General features: G+C 46.8%; 1 protein-coding gene and 1 non-coding gene across 2 annotated transcripts in view; one reads left to right on the top strand and one right to left on the bottom strand.

Annotated features, from left to right (window-relative positions):
* Positions 1-17,629, top strand: part of TRIM16 (tripartite motif containing 16) — a 105,132-nt gene that overhangs the window by 27,042 nt on the left and 60,461 nt on the right. The window lies entirely within an intron of this gene.
* TRNAS-AGA (transfer RNA serine (anticodon AGA)) lies at positions 12,877-12,958 on the bottom strand. The gene has a single exon. It is a non-coding gene; the product is annotated as a tRNA-Ser (tRNA).

The following is a 17,629-nucleotide window of genomic DNA, read 5'->3' on the forward strand; positions in this document are numbered from 1 at the left end:
AACTCAGAGTTACAGTGGCTATGCTGTGATGACTTTTCAGAAGTGCTCAGTGTTGGGCCAATTCTGCTCCCAGTGAAATCAGCTGGAATTTTACCTGACTCCAATGGGAGCCAGAGATAGGCCAAGCACTCGGTCCTTTCGAAAATCCTACCCCGTGAGAATCATCTGCTTCTGTTGATTATGTGGGCAGTGTAAGATTTTTTGGCATACTCAGTTATTTATTTCCTTGTTTTTTATGTGCTGGTGTTTTGTAAATGATGGGATTACTAAATGCATTGTTGTCCTAGGTAACCTTAGCTGGTTCTTGAGATTTTGGTTTTTGGAGTTACGATCTAAGTACAGTTTTCTCCTGACATATTAGCAGAACACAGGAGCAACCTCTAATTTTCCTGTTTATCATGTCCACATTTATAACTATTTGTACTTTTACGGGTGCTCTGAATGTCTCTAACATATTTTCGCTGTTTCTATTTTTTCAGACTGTTAAATGCAGTTTATGAAACCTGGAAAAAATATCCAGCTATGCTGGCTGATTGCAACTAATAATTCCCTTTCTTGGTTGGAGCTGGGGAGGTGATGGAAAGATTGACAGTTCACACCTGTTTTTGTCATAAAAGATGCCTTTAACTTCAGACAGGCTCAGTAATACTTCTGCTGAAATCTTCAGTTGTTACAAATTCCCTTTCGCTTTGCTACGTGCAATCATTTATTTTATGGTGTAGACTACTTTGTATAGTCAGGACATCATCAAATCCAATATTTTACTTGGCAATGGCTCTCGGTCACAAGCGCAGCCGCTCAGAATTTCTCATCGCTAGCAATCGGCAAAACCCAGGCAGGCTCTTACCATCTGCTAATGGACTTATGTGGAGAAGACGAGGATTAACAAAGAGGTGATCTCAGCCACTCATGCTTTGCATGATGCGTGCATGGTAATGTAACAATCATAATTTCAAGAGCTGCATGCTGATGATCAGAAATCCTAATCAGTGGTTACAGCTATAGATTGCTAGCTCACGGTTCTATAGAAGCTTGATCCTGAAGGCCATTAGCGACTTGAAATGAAAACCTATTCCTTATCTAAATTATTTTCCATCCAATGGGTGTGAATGAACACACACACACGTTTGTTATTTCAGGGGTTTAGGGGGAGGGAATGCTTGTGGGTGTTGGGCTGTGCACATTAGTTTGATACTATGAGGTTCCTCATTCCTTTATTAGGAAGTACTATAGTGTTGGTCTAGACACTACGGCCTAGATTCTCCAGCTAGCCAGAGGAGTGCTCATCAGGTCTGGAGAGGTGGATCCAGGAGGACCCTGACCAATGGGGCAGTTGCCCTGTGTAAAATAGAGCAAACTGAAGGCTACACTGATCTACGCTGGGTGCCAGTGATACCCAGGAACCATTCTGGCCGCTGAGCACTAGCTGGATGCAGGGATATCTTGCCCAGGCCTTCGTTTCATTGGCCATGCCCTCTGGTCACATGATGATGTAGGAGTTGCCATCATGACTCAGTGCATCCTGGGAATTCCCCTATCCTGGGAGCATCCTGTGGTGGCTGGCCTCACTCACTTTAGGGAAGCTTTTCCTCCAGGAGCTGTGCAAAGCAGCCACAGAGCACTGGCAAATAGAGTGGGTCTTACAGAAGCTATACGGCAGTGTCTAGTCAATTACTGTAGCAAACCTTTTCTCAGGGATCTGAAGGCTGGGCTGTTGACATTGAAGGGCTTAATATAAAGAAGGCCCACAGAGAGTTGGATGGACTTTGCAAAGAGTAGGGTGACCAGATGTCCCAATTTTATAGGGACTGTCCCGATTTGTGGGTCTTTTTCTTATATAGGCTCCTATTACCCCCCACCCTCTGTCCCGATTTTTCACATTTGCTGTCTGGTCACCCTAGCAAAGAGCAATGTGGAATCTGTCACATTTTTGCCTTCCCAACTGTTTTGGTACCTGGTGACCCACTGTTCCATCCAAGAACTACTCCTCAAAGCCCTGCATTATGGTGACCCAGCTTCAGCTAGAAGTAGCCTAACTGTGGCTCCCCTCCTCCCCGAGAATTTCTCCAAGTTGATGTCACTCTATCACATTCACACTTGGTCTCTATTTTTTTTTTTTTTTTGAAAGGGCAATAAGAATTGATGGAGAGATTGAACATAGGGGGATGATATATACGGAATGGGATGACTCATGAATTTATTAATGGGCTATGGAACCTTTGGCTACTAGGTCATTGGTTCCAATAAAGCCAAGATCAGTGTTTACTGAACATCATCTTTTGATGGACAGTCAACGGCCTAGGTGGAATGGGTTCGTTGTTTTAATAAGACTCCTAGTCAGCAGGTATCTACAGAAGGGAGAACCTCACTAATTTGGCCCCATTGCTGGGAGTCTGGGCAAAAAAGCCAGTGACCGAAGGTGGTCCCTTGAATCTAAATTCCCCTATTGCCTCAACTGGTTGTCCCATCAGAGATCAAGCACAATGGGCCTGATTCTCTACTGCTTTGTACCTTGTGTCGTCATTTAGACCTGTCCAACATGCTACCAAATCAGAATGGAGGCCTTGCACTCATTTGGCACAGGTGTGAATGACAACACAAATACCAGGTAGTAGGGAATCCAGCTGATTGGTGAGGCAGCATGAGGAGGCTTGCATTGCCATGGTTCTTCTGTGAAGCTACACTGTGAACGTTGCAGGGGCATCAGTGTGGCACCTTTCAGAAGCACTTGGTTCCCTTAAACCCATGAAAACCCACATCCTTTCAGTAAAATGCTGCATTGTCGTGTTCTCCCACAGCTCTCCTATTTATCAGGAACTCAGCCAATCAACCCGTCTCTGGACTATCAACTTCCTTTCACCGTCTCTGCCTTTTTCAGCCGTTTTTAAAGGGCACCATCCACTGCTGCTTTTGCTGCACCGGGTTGATAATTGTGCTAACAGAACGAACACCAACATCAGGGTGATTATGCTGGAAGAAGCTGTGTCCAGCATTTTTCCATGGTGCCTTTAGTACCCTGGCCAGTAGGGAGTCTTGCAAATTAAAAACACTGCACAGATGGGCTACCTCTGGGAAGTTGAGTGGGGTTAGCCTGCAGACCTAAGTTTTAAGAGGCTTGTGGCTTAGAGACTAAACCAACCAGATCAGCCCTAATTACCTTGGAATGATTCATTGCTGATCACCGTTTTTTCTGGGGAAAAGCAAAGACCTATAACGGAGCTGCTGTAGCAGGAAGACTGGACTGTGTCTTATCTCTAGAGAGTACTATGGGGTATTTTGGCAGAATGCAATGGAAAAAACATGGACTATGACTGTCTTTGCAGCTCTTGGCCATGTAGATAACTTAGTTTGTTTCCAGCCCTGCCAGACCCCTTTGCCTTAATTAGCACAAACAGCCCAGAGAAAAGAAAAGAAATGTCTCCCTCTGGCTTCTCCCTGTTCCATAGTCCACACAGATCTGAGCATCCAGCAGATTCTGGCATTCGTGAACTAGAAGGAGATGGTGCAAATTACAACTCCTGTCATCTCTGGCTTGGCGTTTCAGAGCTCTGGAGTCAGCTTTGAATTATCCCTGCAGGATTGACTTTTTGCTTTATATGTTAAGTGGCTTGGCTCACAACTGTCTGATTTTTCCAAATGGCATAAATCTATAGACGTTTGCCTTTGGCTCAGAAAGTTCCCCAATTGGAAGTCAAGACAAATGAGTTTCCCAGAGCCAAGGTCAGCATCTGGAGTCAAATAATGAGATAAAGGCCCGCCCCCGCCCTCCCTGAACCCCCCCCCAATCAAACAAAAAACCACTTTAGTTATTTTTCACATGCCTTGAAATTGCTGTTATCCATCCCGTGCCCCCAACCACATTCCAGCCCAGTCCTGTGAACCTAGGCACAGGAAGAGCTGGCACCATTCTCCACTAAGTCTGCCATTGCCACTGAAGATGAAAACCTCCTGTAGAGCTATACATGTAAGACCCTGGAAGGATTCCCCTACCTTCCCTTCCAGCTTCCTGAGCTAGGCTTTGGACCAATCTAAGCTGTTAGCCCTTGGATAAACCAGTGTCCTGAGAGCAGGCTGGGAGTCCTCCATCAGTGCTGTCCAGACCTCCAGTCAGGATGGATGTAGTTGTAAAGAACTAGCAAGCATTATCTTCTATTCCCAGCAACCAGGGGTGCACCTAGTGATGGGGCATGCTGGGTGAGGGGTTAGGGTGAAAGGGGGCTTGACCAGAACACTTTGGGCTCTGCCTATTATTCTGGGCCATGGCCAGCAACCTGGGCTGTTCCAAGGGATAAAATAAAAAGGGTAGGGAGGTGGGATGGGGTGAACACAGCTTTTCCACATCTGCTGTAGTCCGAGTTAGAACTGCCCCTCCCAGCTGGTGCAGTGAGAGCTCCTTCTCCTGTTCAATCTGTTTAACCATCAGGTTGATCTCATTTACATTGGGTGCCATGTTGATCCCTCAGAGCAGCTCAGAGCTGCAACCCTTCCTCTTGTGAGGTGAAGCATGGAGTTGAGCCCCCTGTACCTCATTCTGTGTGTGGAGGTTCCTTGGGTTGGGTGTGGGGAGAGGGAAAGTTCCCCTGTTTCTGGCTGGGTAGCTGGCTAGTTGCCGATTAGCATGGAAAACAAACCTGCCTCCCTCCCAGAATAGGATCCTCCTGGGGCCTGCCAGCTTATCACACCAATAGAACTCAAAACCCAGTAGGAAACACTTGACTGACATTCTGCTGCCAAAAATATTAAAGGTTAAAATAATTCCTGGCAGGACAGCTCTCCCCTGCTGCTCCCAGGTGGAGGATACAGTGACTCCAGCTCTGCCTTTGTTTCCTGTGCCTCTTTTAAATTAGTGAGTGAATTTAGCGCACAAGAAAGAGAGGGCCAAATAGCCCTGGCTAGAGCCAGACATGATGTGGCGGGTGGTGTGCAAACTTCCTTCTCAATGCACCTCTGTCAGCACACTCTAGTCTGATTAGAATTCATTATAACAATTTATCTGTATTATCATAGCACCTAGAAGCCCCAGTCATGGCCCAGGACCCCATTGTGTTAGGCGCTGTACAAACACAGAACCATAAGATGGTCCCTGCCCTGAAGAGTTTCCAATCTAAATAATAGTTTTGACCTGAAACATTTCCTAGTAGTCCTAGTCTTGGGCCTTTCTTGAATTGAAATTGCCAGGTGTTTGGGGCTATAGTGGGATAGAGCTGAGCTCAAATTTGGGTGAAACAGATGGTTCGTCTGTGACATTCTAGGTGGGGGAGTAATTCACACAAAGGCCAGGGAGTTGCAGATTGAGGTAAACAGGGTGAGGTAAAATATCCAGCAAATAATATACTGCAAACCACAGAAAAGTAGAGAAGGGAGCAGGGAGAATTGCCTTTCGATTGTAGCCACATTTTTGAGTTTTGGGCTGACGCACCTTTTCTTTTTCACTTTGTGTAAGTCAATATTGAAGCTGTCTTTTGTAATCTTTAATTTGATTAATGTATTTCTCCCTCCAACTGCCTGGGTGCTGAGTTACATTTCATGGATAAACAAGGGGCCCCATTCTGCTCTCATCTAGTCTGTCTAAAAATCAGTCAGAGAAGTTACCACCATGTAAAATCAGCATGTGTGTGAGCGAGAGAAAGTGATTAGCATGCTAGTTTGGGAGACCCCTGCTCTACCACAGACTCTGTGACTTTGGGCAAGTTACGTAGTTTCACTCAGCCTCAGTAAAATACGGATAATAGTTTCCACCTCACAGGGTTCTGGGGAGTGCTCAGATAACGGTAACTGGGGGCCATATAAGTACCTTAGCAAGACTGAGTAACAGGCCCAATTTTTTGGACACTGCCATGTCTTCAGCTGGTGTACATAGGTGTAGTAGTTCCATTGAAATCCATGGATTGATACTGCTCTTTTACACCAGCTGGAGACCTGGCCCCACAGTGTTTATTTTGCATTTTGATGTTTATATGCTCAGTTATGTAGCATATTAATATAGTGCTAGATACGTAGCTTAAACCTCTTGGGTCTTCTCACCAAGAAGTCTTGCGCATCATGTTTCAATTTAACACATAATAAAAGTTTTCCTCTTCAAAGCACTGTGTAAGCACTGGCTGATAAATCCTCAAAGTAACTCCCTGAGAAGCAGGCAAGACTGATTATCCACATTCTACTTAACCTCTTTCATTGGGTTCCCGGTAAGGCCAAACTTCTCAAGAGTGGTCTCTAATTCTGTGTGCCTCTGTTTTTGAGTCTCATTTTTCTGGCGGGCTGAGCACCTGCCACTTGAGTTGAAGTCAGTAAGATCTGGCACCTTTGAATATCAGGCCCCAAATATGTTGAGCTGGGCGCCCAAAACCCAAGACCACCAGAATCACAGGCCACAGCTGAATATTTTGGCCTGACTATTCGTATCTGCTGAGGAGAGGCCCAAGAATGGGAGAACAAGGTCTGGATTAAGACAGATGGATTGGCAGAACAGTAAGGGGCAAGCTGGTAGATCAGTGGTCAGGTGGGTCAACCACGATCCAGCTTAGTTTCAGTCAGCAATGTCAGTTACCCATGCCCAAGAGTACCCAGCTCTCCTCAGGTCAATTTTAAGACACACTAACTGAGGAATGTTAACTAAAAATTGCACCAGACAACCTGAGCAGCCTCCTTTGGATCCAATGTCAAACTTCCAAACATCAGATTGTTTTCCTTAATGCCATAGTGCCCTACTGAAAACTAGCCTGAGAGGCAGGGAGCCTGGTATCCTTGGCACCTTGTACGGTCACTTATGCCAATGCCACTGAGTGCAAGATGCTTCCCTTCTGATCAGGAGGCGTTTCACTCTCTCTTCGTGCTGGTATAAATGTTGACAGAAGGTACAGGGCAATGGAGGATCAGGCCCAGGAAGTTTACAGCACCTTGAATAGCTTGAATCATCAACTAGGGTTGCCAATTTTGGTTGGACATACTCCTGGAGGTTTCATCACATGACATAATCTTTAATTAAAGATTAATCTTTAATTCCTGGAGACTCCAGGACAATTCTGGAGGGTTGGCAACCCTGTCATCAACACATACTTTGAACCCATGGATCATCCCCTACCTGCATATCCCTGGAGAATTTAGTTGTTTTATGCAGCTAATGTAATAGAGTCATGCACTAATGACGCTGGTAAATACTTCGCCAAAGAGAAGCTCTATCGTTCTTTTTCTTAAAGGCTTATGACAAACAGATTTGCTTAAGAGGGTGGGATATATACATCTTTTCTAAATATTAAGTTAGGAGCTCACAAGGTTTGCTTACTTCAGTCTGCCTAAGGTGTGCTTATTTACAGACAACGTGACTCCACAAGGAGCAGGTTATTGGAGTCAATGTGTTTCAGATCTCAACCACGGAGAGTATTTTGCAAACTGTGGAGAGCACTACCTTACTTTTACCCTCTCAAGAAATCCTACAAAACTCAGATTTAATCTCTTGGCAAAATTTGGCTACCTTTAGATTTCTTTCTAGGGTTTACACACATTTTGTACTATAAATAGTAAAAAGGGAGAGAGCTATAAATTCACAATCGTCCATAGCTCCAATAAATCTGAAATTCACCCCATCCAGAGGTCTATCCAACACTTAGTTCCCACTTAAACTGTCCTTTGGAGACCTAAGTGGTGCATAACGCTTATGTTGGCTTTCAGCGCAGGGATACATTTTACTCGAGGTGCATTGAGTTGTGCACGGGACTCATAACTGGAATAGCATGCAGCACAGCATGTGAACCAACAAAGTAGTGTTGGAGCCTGGGGCTATTGTAACAGAAGTCACTTCAGGTCAGGATTCATTGACAAAGTAGGAGCCTAGTTCTCGGCAGAGGGTATTATGGATTAGGAATGAGACACATTGGCAGAGGTCTGCTGGGCCCAAGAATAGACTCGCAGGTGACAAGTGATGTGAATTGGCAAAGCTATAGGTCAGGAGTGTAAAGTTGGAATAGCAGGGATGCTTTGGGTCATGGTTGAGGAGCACTGGCACCACCAGGATCTCAAGTTTGCACTCTGCCTTGTTCTAGTCGGTGCTATCTGCCCAATACATTCACAGAGGCACCAAGTTCATGCAAGTCAAATTAGCATGAAAGAATAATTCTCTACAAATTGTCTAGCATGCACTCAGTATTGGATCTGAAATAACTGTTGCTCTTTTAACTGAGTTCAGGTATTCTCCATCATGTAAAGGACTGTGACTGTGTGCATTCATCTCTCGTGAGCACCTCCTGTCAGGTGTGTGTGAACCTGCACTCTCTATTTCTCTGCTCGCAGTGTCCACTGTTGGCAGTTACCCTCGTCAGGTGCTTCTTCAGTGGCTCAGCCCTCTGGCCAAATCACACAGAGTCTCATCACATGAAGGAACCGCCTCTGGGGTAACAAAAGTCCAACAGGACCTATCACTGTGCCCTTGTTGGCATCTTTAGCCCTGTCTTTGGCCTCAGTTCTCACGCCCTTCTGGGCTAGCTTGAAGTCTATGTCTGTCCAGGTATAGAGGACTGCCCTCAGTGCTTTCTCCCTGGAGACTAAGTCCCGCCCTCAATTTGGGCTTCTAAACAAGCCTTATTCCCTTCTCAGAGCTTAGGCCACCCTGCTACTCCTCTGGGTCCCAACTCAGGGACCCTACAAAAAGCAGTAAATACTGCTGCAGCTTCTCCTGCTATTCCCTGTGCCACTTCCCACATAGCCCCTTCCTCTTCACCCCGACCTCAGGGCTGAATTTCTTCCTCATGGAATGCCAATGTCACCAGAACCCATCTTTTGGTTCTCCCTTGGGCTCCAGCAAGGAGCATCTTCCTTGTTCCTCTGGTTCCTGCCAGCAACTGACTAACTCAGGCCCTGCAGCTCTTCTTATCTGAGCCTGCTGAACTCTGATTGGCTGCTTCCCTGCAGCCTTTATAGGCAGGCCTGGAGGACCTACCTTAACTGCTTTTCTGGGGCAGAGTGTGGTAGAACCATGAGGCCTCTAGCAGGGTGCCTCAAAGGGCCTGGTACACCCCACCACAAGGACATAGCAAAGTTGGAGGGCCTTCTGAATCATACTACATGCCTCTTATCTGTCCATTAAAGGATGGATCCTAAGCTTAGATGCATAGTGCCCAGCACTGCTTATCTCAAAACACCTGAGGTCCACTAACAGGACTCTAGGACTCGGCCCCTGCTAACGTGCCATGTCAGATTCTTTCAGGGCACCTGTGGTTAGATTCTACCTCTAAAAGCCGTTACACTCACTTCCTGTTGTTTTTGTCTGTAGTGTCCTCTCTCGGTTTTTTGTCCAACATAAGATCCTGAATATTACCTAGTCTCTAGAGTCACAATGCAACCTGAGAACCATAATCAGAAATACTAGCAAGAAGGTAGAAAGAATTATACTTTTTTTCAGGAAATCTGTCTTCTCTGCCATGGTAAATACTCAAAGACACTTGTTTCATGCAAAAGAGGCCAAAGCAGCACATATGTGGTCCATAGGCTGAAAGGGTATGAGAAGTCAGTCCTTCCTAGAAATTGAGCTGGCAGAGGGGTTCACTTTTTGGGTGAAATCCTGGCCCCCCTGAAGTCAATGGCAAAATTTCCATTGACTTCAATAGGGCCAAGATGGTCCCTAAATCAATATCTCTACCATGGATCATCACCCTCTACTTTCCACAGGGCACAAATACTCTTTTCCAGGCTTTAGGGCCAGTCCAATGGTGGGGTTGTTTATGGTAGTCCAACTGAAGTCAATTGCAAAAGTCCCATTGACTTCAGAGGGTTCAAAATTTGGCCCTAACACGTTCTATCTTTTGGGCAAGATCAAGCCTAGAATAAATCTAACGTCTGATTAATCATTTTCTTTGGGCAGTATTTTCTACCCTTGCAGGAGGATGTATTTGACAATCTAATAGGCTCTTCTGCCTCTGACTACTATGATACTATCCATTGTTGTATGTAGTGTTATTGTAGCCATTTTGGCCTCAGGATATTAGGAAGACAAGGAGGGTGAGGTAATATCTTTTATTGGACCAACTTGTGTTGGTGAGAGAAACAAGCTTTCAAAGTACACAGAGGTACATATCCCAGACCTGAGGAAGAGCTCTGTATAAACTTGAAATCTTGTCTATGTCACCAACAGAAGAGATTACTTAACTCACCTTGTCTCTCTACTATGATATCCATCTAAGCCTGGCAGCAAAGCTCAGAAAGGTGCTCTAAACTGTCATGCCAGGAGTGGCACTGCTATGTAAAAATAGCTGTATGTAGAAATGTTATTTTATTGCAGCGGTTGCTATAGTTTCTCTTCTGGCAGGGATTCCCTTCCAATAAGCTCTGGTTTTTGAGGGGGTGTTAGAAGTCAGCTGTTTCAATTCACATCAGGCTGAACCTTGGCATGAAGACATGCATATGTAAAACTCATCCCCCTTAGTGTTCTCAGATCATTCTTGATGCACACGCTGCTGTTGCACAAGAGTTATGGGCTCAGATACAAAGTTCGTCTTAAATCGCAATTTGAGTTTCCAGTACAATGGGACATTATTACAATGCAGAGGCAGCCAAAGGAAAAGCCAAGCACAGTAACGATTCAGCCACCCAGGTACAATAAAATGAGCTCCAGTACGAACGCAAAGCTTGTATCTCATATTGTTCCTTATTTTTTTCATACTGTGCTTTATTCTTTCCAAGGACTGGACAGAAAATGAGAAACATCTTGTGGGCTCATCTACCACAGTGCAACTTACATTTGCTCTGAGCAGCAAGTGCTGAATGAACTGGAATGCAAAGTTAGCAATTTAACAGGCTCTTACCCTGTGACACTCCTCCTTGACGTACAGTTTGGATGGCTGGTGTTATAACATTGCATAGAGGTTGCACAACAAATTGAAAAGGAGCTTGACATGGGAAATTCACCCTTGTACAGCGAGCCAGCCCCAAGTGTTATGCCTCACTTTCATCCCACTTAAGCCATCAGGGTTGCAGTGGTGCATAGGCCTTGTGTCTGCACAGGGGTGAGTATCCCCTGTGGGGCTTACACATCAGTAGAGCTGGCTGAGAAACTGAAAAAGAAAATTCCCCAAAATGTCAGCACTTCTTGAAGTTATTTTCATGCTCCAGATTTTGAAAATGAATATTTTGTTATTTGTTTGAATGTTTTCACAAAAACTCCTATAGGCATTTAATTTTTTTTTGGCTTTTTGGGGTTTTCCTTCCCCCTTTTGTTTTTTCCTTTTTCCATTCTACCACTGAAAAGGGGTGTGTGTGAAAACGAGAGGACAAACCCATTAGTTGTAGAGTTTTTTTTTTTTTTTTTTTTTAAGGAAACCCCCCGGGTTTGACGGTCTTAGATTGGTATAAAAGATAATTGTCCTTTGTGGGGAAAAGAGAAGTAAGTTGAAATGGGTGGGAGCTATCATCGTTGTTAAAGTCTAATCCTGTTTCATCCCAAGTGGTGGTTGGGATTTGGCTGGAGCTGGTGAAGGTGGCAATGCCCTGTCTGATCAGGACATATCTCAGGATCCTGGTGACAAAGGCTCTGGGCCCTAGGAGATGAGTGAAGTTTGCTCCAGTAGCCAATTTTTCTCCCAAAGTTTCTTTCTTTAAGGACCCCAAAAGGCAGAATAGCCCATCCCATTATTAGTTTGTCCACCAATTTTGACACACCAATTTTGATTAATTGATTCTGGTCCTCTGCTCCTTTTGTTTATTGGGCATGATTTTAACACAGTCCTTGAGTTACATCAATAGGCCTTTTTGTTTGGACTAATTTAGTCCTTTTGTCTCACTTGTGCACCTTTTCCTATTAACGTATTATAGGTTAATGTGACATCTTATGAACTTACATTTACTCTTTACAGTTGAGCTCACAATTAGGGTAAACTTGGAGGCCTAATTATTACAACTCCTTTCCTACATGCAGCCTGCAGTGTTCCTGAAGCTCCTTCTGTCCTCAGTATAAAAACAGCCTGTGCAGGCTTTCTGGCATCCCTGTGGAAAGTTGTCAGTGACGTATGAGATGAAAAATCCCCTCTCAGGGGACATGGAATCTGTAGACAGTTCTTTGAAATCCCCAGCTAAGATAGTCTCAGAGCAGCTCATCATGCCAAAGCCTCAGATAAGGGAAAGGACAGGGATCTATTTAAAAAATAAGTGTTTTTCCCTCCCTCAGTCCTGCCTTTCTTGTACCCTCTCTGTTCCTCCCCCATAGGAGCCTTTGTTGGGGTGCACCCAGCCAGGAACTTTTCAACTTTCCCTGTACATGCAGTCCCATTCAGACCGTCACAGTGCCAAGTACTGGCCCTTTTAAATAACACTGTTTTAGGCTGGACAAGAGGGGAGCTGAGATGTCTTCTTTCATGCTGTTTTATTATCTCAGCCTCACGCCCGTTTGCCTCTCGTCCATTTGCTTCCTCCTGTCTGATACCTAGATTGTGAACTCTCTGAAGTGGGGGCCCTCTTTGTTACTTGACCATACCAAGCTCAGTAGGGTTCTGATCTTTGACTGGAGCTCCTAGGGGCGACTGTTACAGACGTAGCATAGAATACCAGGGTTGGAAGGGACCTCAGGAGGTCATCTAGTCCAACCCCCTGCTCAAAGCAGGACCAATCCCCAATTTTTGCCCCAGATCCCAAATGGCCCCCTCAAGGATTGAGCTCACAACCCTGGGTTTAGCAGGCCAATGCTCAAACCACTGTGCTATCCCTCCCCCCAAGGTGAGTGGCAGAGGCTTCGGGAGCTGAGAGTTTGCCTCGGACCTCAGGGACACAGCGTGAGGCACCATCCCAGGCATCTCTATGCAAGGAGCAGAACAGGGTTTACTTGGGGTGGGGAGTGTATTGAGAGCATCTCAGGGGTCTGTAGAGATGTATTGCCCTGGTTAGCAAGTATGGCCTTGCTGTGAGTAGGATTTGAACCTGTGCAGGGAAACCCTATTGGATTTCTAGTCCAACACCTTAACCACTCGGCCATCACAGCTGTGAGCCCCATCGAAATTTGTGCTATATTTTTCAAGTAATTTTGCTGCCTTAAACAAGGCCAGAGTGAAATGGTGTTCTGTCCTTATATTAAAAAAAGAGTTACCAATCAGAATCCAAACAGCAGTCAAGCACCATGTTCCAGAACAGCAAAGCAGTTAGTTCTTTACGTTACATTGTAAATACACTTCTACTGGAGACTCAGTTTTACAGCAGTCATGCCTGACGCAGGTAAAGCATGGCTTAATTTTGTCATGTAGACAGGACCTTAACCATGTCCCTGAACCACAATAGAGCCTTTGATTCTCCAAGGCTTTAGGATGGGTCAGGGACATAGTCAAGATCCCATGTACGCTGCAAAGATGGTGCCACATTTGGCCCGTGTCTGGGGACAACCATGTTGTAAAGGGGTCACAAACATGCTTTTATTTGTAGTTTTAAGCGGGGCTTGAGTGTATTAATGCTTGGCTCCCTGCGACAACTACACACCGGCTGTCTCGTACCCAGCTGCATTTCTACCCAAACCATGTATTCCTGCTAGAGCTTGTCAGCTGATACCAGTCACTGGCCAACTCGTGCCATGATTCAGTTGTACAGAAGGAGACAACTCAAGAACCCTGAGGCTCTGTTCCTGCCCACTTGCTGTTCCCGTAGAAGGTTTGATGCCCCTAATGAAGCACCAAAGCCAAGCTGGGTCCACACTTGTACTGCTGCCATTTCAGGACATCATCCGGGGGGAGCCATCACAGTCTGAGCCTGAGAATAACCGTGCGGCTTATGCCTCCAGTGTTTGAGTCGTTCGGAAAGGATGAGTGGACAAGATAGTTATTGTGAGAAATCTGGAATTGCTTGGGGCGATGATAACCTGCTGCTTGCTCCTTCAGGATCCAAGGTAGTGAGTGGGGAGAATAGGTGGCTCTCTTCCTCCTAGGCCATTGTTTGTTTATGAAAAATGAATTACCAGCTCCGATTCCTGCCACTGACTCCACTCCTTCTGGGTTTCTCTGCTTTGTGGTCGCATTTTGCAGACATCTGGATTCAATAACCCAGTTGATACAGCCCATAAAATTAGAAGAAACTGAACACTCCAGAAGGCAGAGGTCAGTGAGTGATTCATCCCCATGTAATGTGTTGGGGCTGAAGTGCTCTGTGATTAGCTAACAGACTGCGTGGGGTTCTGGAGGGTGTTGTGGTGCTGAGGAGGCGCTAGCCTGGCCCATGTCTCTGAGCTCACTGAGGAGAAATGGGAAAGGAGGGGGAGGCCGTCATCTCTTTAAGAGTTTCCCTGACCTCGGAGAGTAGCAATGGGGACCAGCATAGTTATAATTATACCTCTCGGCACTTCTATAGTATTCTTTATCCAAAGATCTCTATATAAGCTTGCTGGAGGAATGAAGGTCCAGTGGTTAAACTGCTAGCCTGGGACACAGGAAACCTGGGTTTGCTTCCTCTGCCATAGTCTACTTGTGTGACCTTGGGCAAATCACTTAAGGTGGGATCCACAAAGGTAGCTGTTGCAACATTGAGTGTCCTAGCGCCTAGAAAATCACAGGGACAACCGCACAATCCACAAAGCTGAGTTAGGCCCCTAAGTGCCCTATACAATGGGCAGGGGGGAGAGAGGCGCTTAAGAATGTGATCCACCCAAGCCAGCATGCGAGGCGGGGAGCCACCTCAGCTAGCCAATGGGATATGCTAATGACAGGTGTGTGTGCTAACCCCGGCCCCTATCTCAGAGACAGGCACCAAAGTCCAGGCTGCAGAGAGGCAGCCATCTGTACTTAGCGACCCATGAATGGGAACCTGGAGCAAGGCAGCTTAGGCACCTAAGCCACTTCTGGAGGGAATGAGTTTGGCACCAACCACATTCCACACATAAGAGCAGCAGCAGGAGGAGGTGGTGGTGCTGCTGCCACCTACCTTGTAACTTTTAGCCTAGTGGTTAGAGCCTTTGCCTGGGATGTGGGAGACTCAGGTTCAGTTCCCCCGCCCGTTTCTGCCAGAGTGGGAGAAGTGAGAGAACCCTGTTCAAATCCTCTCTCAGGAGAGAGCTCTCACCACAGACTATGGGATAGTCTGATGTGGGGGTCCCTCAGCCTCTCCTATGAAGCTGTCCCACTGTGGATAAATAATGGAAGAGTGATTGGAACAGGGGGACTGGACCCTGGATCTCCCATGTTGGTGCCCTAACCTCTGGACTGCGGAGTCATTCTCACTTGCTCTCTGGCATGGCAAGTGAGTTTAGGTGCCTATAGGGTTTGTTGGCAGTTTTGTGGATCATAGTGCCTAAGACTCCTTGTGGATTTGGGCCTTAGTTTCTCTGTGCCTCAGTTGCCCACCTCCAAAATGGAGATAATAGCACTGCTCAGATAATGTTAATGGTGGCCTGCCACAGGGTAGCTGGTCTCTGTGGATTGACTGAACCCAGTGCCCCTGGACTGGAGCAGGTGAGCCCAGTTCAGCTAATTCAAGAGGGCTGGGCAACATCTGGGCCTATAAAGGGCTGCTGGAAGGAGGAGAGACTGAGACAGGCTGAGCCCTGGGGAGAAAGCCACAGTGGAGTGGAGCTAACTCCTGTGGTGGGTCCCTGGAACAAGGGGCTCTGTGGCTGCTGCTCCAGGAGGGGAACAGAGCTGATGGAGGCTGCCAGGGGCTGTAGGGTTGCCAACTTTCTAATCGCACAGAACCAAATACCCTAGTCCCACCTCTTCCCTGAGGCCCCGCCCCCCCATTCACTACATTCCTCCTCCCTCAGTGGCTCACTCTCCCCCACCGTCACTCACCATGACTGGGCTGGGGCAGGGGGTTGGGGTGCGGGAGGGGCTGAGGGCTCCAGATAGGGGTGCGGGCTCTGGGGTGGGGCTGGGGATGAGGGGTTTGGGGTACAGGAGGTGGCTCCAGGCTGGGGGGTGGGGCTGAGGGATTCGGAGTGCAAGAATGATTTGGAGTAATTTAGTTGGGGTTGGTTTTCCTTTGAGCAGGAGGTTGGACTAGATGACCTCCTGAGGTCTCTTCCAACCCTAATCTTCTATGATTCTATAAGGGGGCTGTGGGTTGAGGCAGGGCATTGGGGTCTGGGAGGGCGTATGGGTTCTGGGCTGGGGGTGTCGGGTCTGGGCTGGGGCTAGGGATGAGGGGTTTGGAGTGCAGGAGGGGGCTTCAGGCTGGGGGTGTGGCGCCAAGGGATTTGAACTGTGGGAGGGGGCTGCGGGTTGAGGCAGGGAGTTGGGGTGCAGGAGGCAGTACAGGCTCTGGGCTGGGGGTGTGGGCTCTGGGCTGGGGCCAGGGATGAGGGGTTCAAGGTGTGGGAGGAGGCTCTAGGCTGGGGCAAAGGGTTGGGGTGCAGGACTGGGTATGGGCTCTGGGCTGGGGGTGCAGGCTCTGGGCTGGGGCGGGGGATGAGGGGTTGGGAATGCAGGAGGGGGCTTTGAGTTTGGGGGGGGCTCGGGGTTGCGGCACGGGCTTACCTTGGGTGGCTCCTGGTCTGTGAAACTCGGGGAGGGGGGTGTAAACCTGAACAAGCATAAATTAAACAAAATTCACCCAAGCCTTTGTTCTTGGAAGCTACCAAGCTTCGCATGGCTTTAACTGATGAAGTCAAACCCAGCCACAATACTGCTAATGACAAGTGTTCAAAAAGCATCAGTCACCCTTCCCCTCCCCCCAATCCTGGATATTTGGCTTAAAAAATCATGAGATTTAAAACATGGTTCTTTTTAATTACCTTCTGTTTATTGAGCCTTTAGGGTACTCTCTTGGGTCCCATTTTCAAGCTTTTTCTCTGCAACCAAGAGGGCTGATGGGAGTTGTAGTCTCCCGTGTTGCAGATCTGTCACAATTTTGCAACTGTCTGCAGTATGTTTGGGGGAACATATTGTATGAAGTTTACATATCACTGTGGGCTTGTATGTATTATTGTGTTTTACCGATGTGGGAGGGTAACCACAGCTCTGTCAGGAGTTAAAACAGTGGGGAGTGATTATGTCAATCACTCGCATTGTAAACACCTCCGGAGAAGTACCATTCTCTGGGGAAGTTTGCATATTCTGGTTCAAACTGGATTTCCAGTGACTACGGAGACCAAGAAAGGGCTTTTGGCATTAGAAGGCTGCATTTAAACTGACTCAGGACCTTTTTTCGGATCCAGCAAATGGACAGGAGCCGCTGTCCAAGGGCCCCAACCCTTGCAGAAGTGCTGGAAAGTCTTTCACCTGGTAGGGCCCCATCAAACTGATGGGTGATTTCTAGAAAGTTTTAGCATGCTGAGGAATGTCTATTGATTTTTTTTAACATGTTTTCTCTATAAAGCTTTCACCTTAGGAATAAATGTGCTTGCTTAAAAAAAGCTGGCTGATAGCTTGTAGCTGCTGGCCTATGCTGTTGGTAGCCCTCTGAGAGAAAGCAAAGAGCAGGTGCTGGGAATATCACAGTGTAAGGCAGTGTACAGCCTCTGTGGATGAGGGGAAAGCAGTGGACGTGTTGTTCCTTGACTTTAGCAAAGCTTTTGACACAGTGTCCCACAGTATTCTTGCCAGCAAGTTAAAGAAGTATGGGCTGGATGAATGGACTATAAGGTGGATAGAAAGCTGGCTAGATTGTCGGGCTCAACGGGTAGTGATCAATGGCTCCATGTCTAGTTGGCAGCCGGTATCAAGTGGAGTGCCCCAAGGGT

This window comes from Natator depressus, chromosome 14 (genome assembly GCF_965152275.1).
Source record: "Natator depressus isolate rNatDep1 chromosome 14, rNatDep2.hap1, whole genome shotgun sequence".
Classification (NCBI taxonomy): Eukaryota; Metazoa; Chordata; order Testudines; family Cheloniidae; genus Natator; species Natator depressus.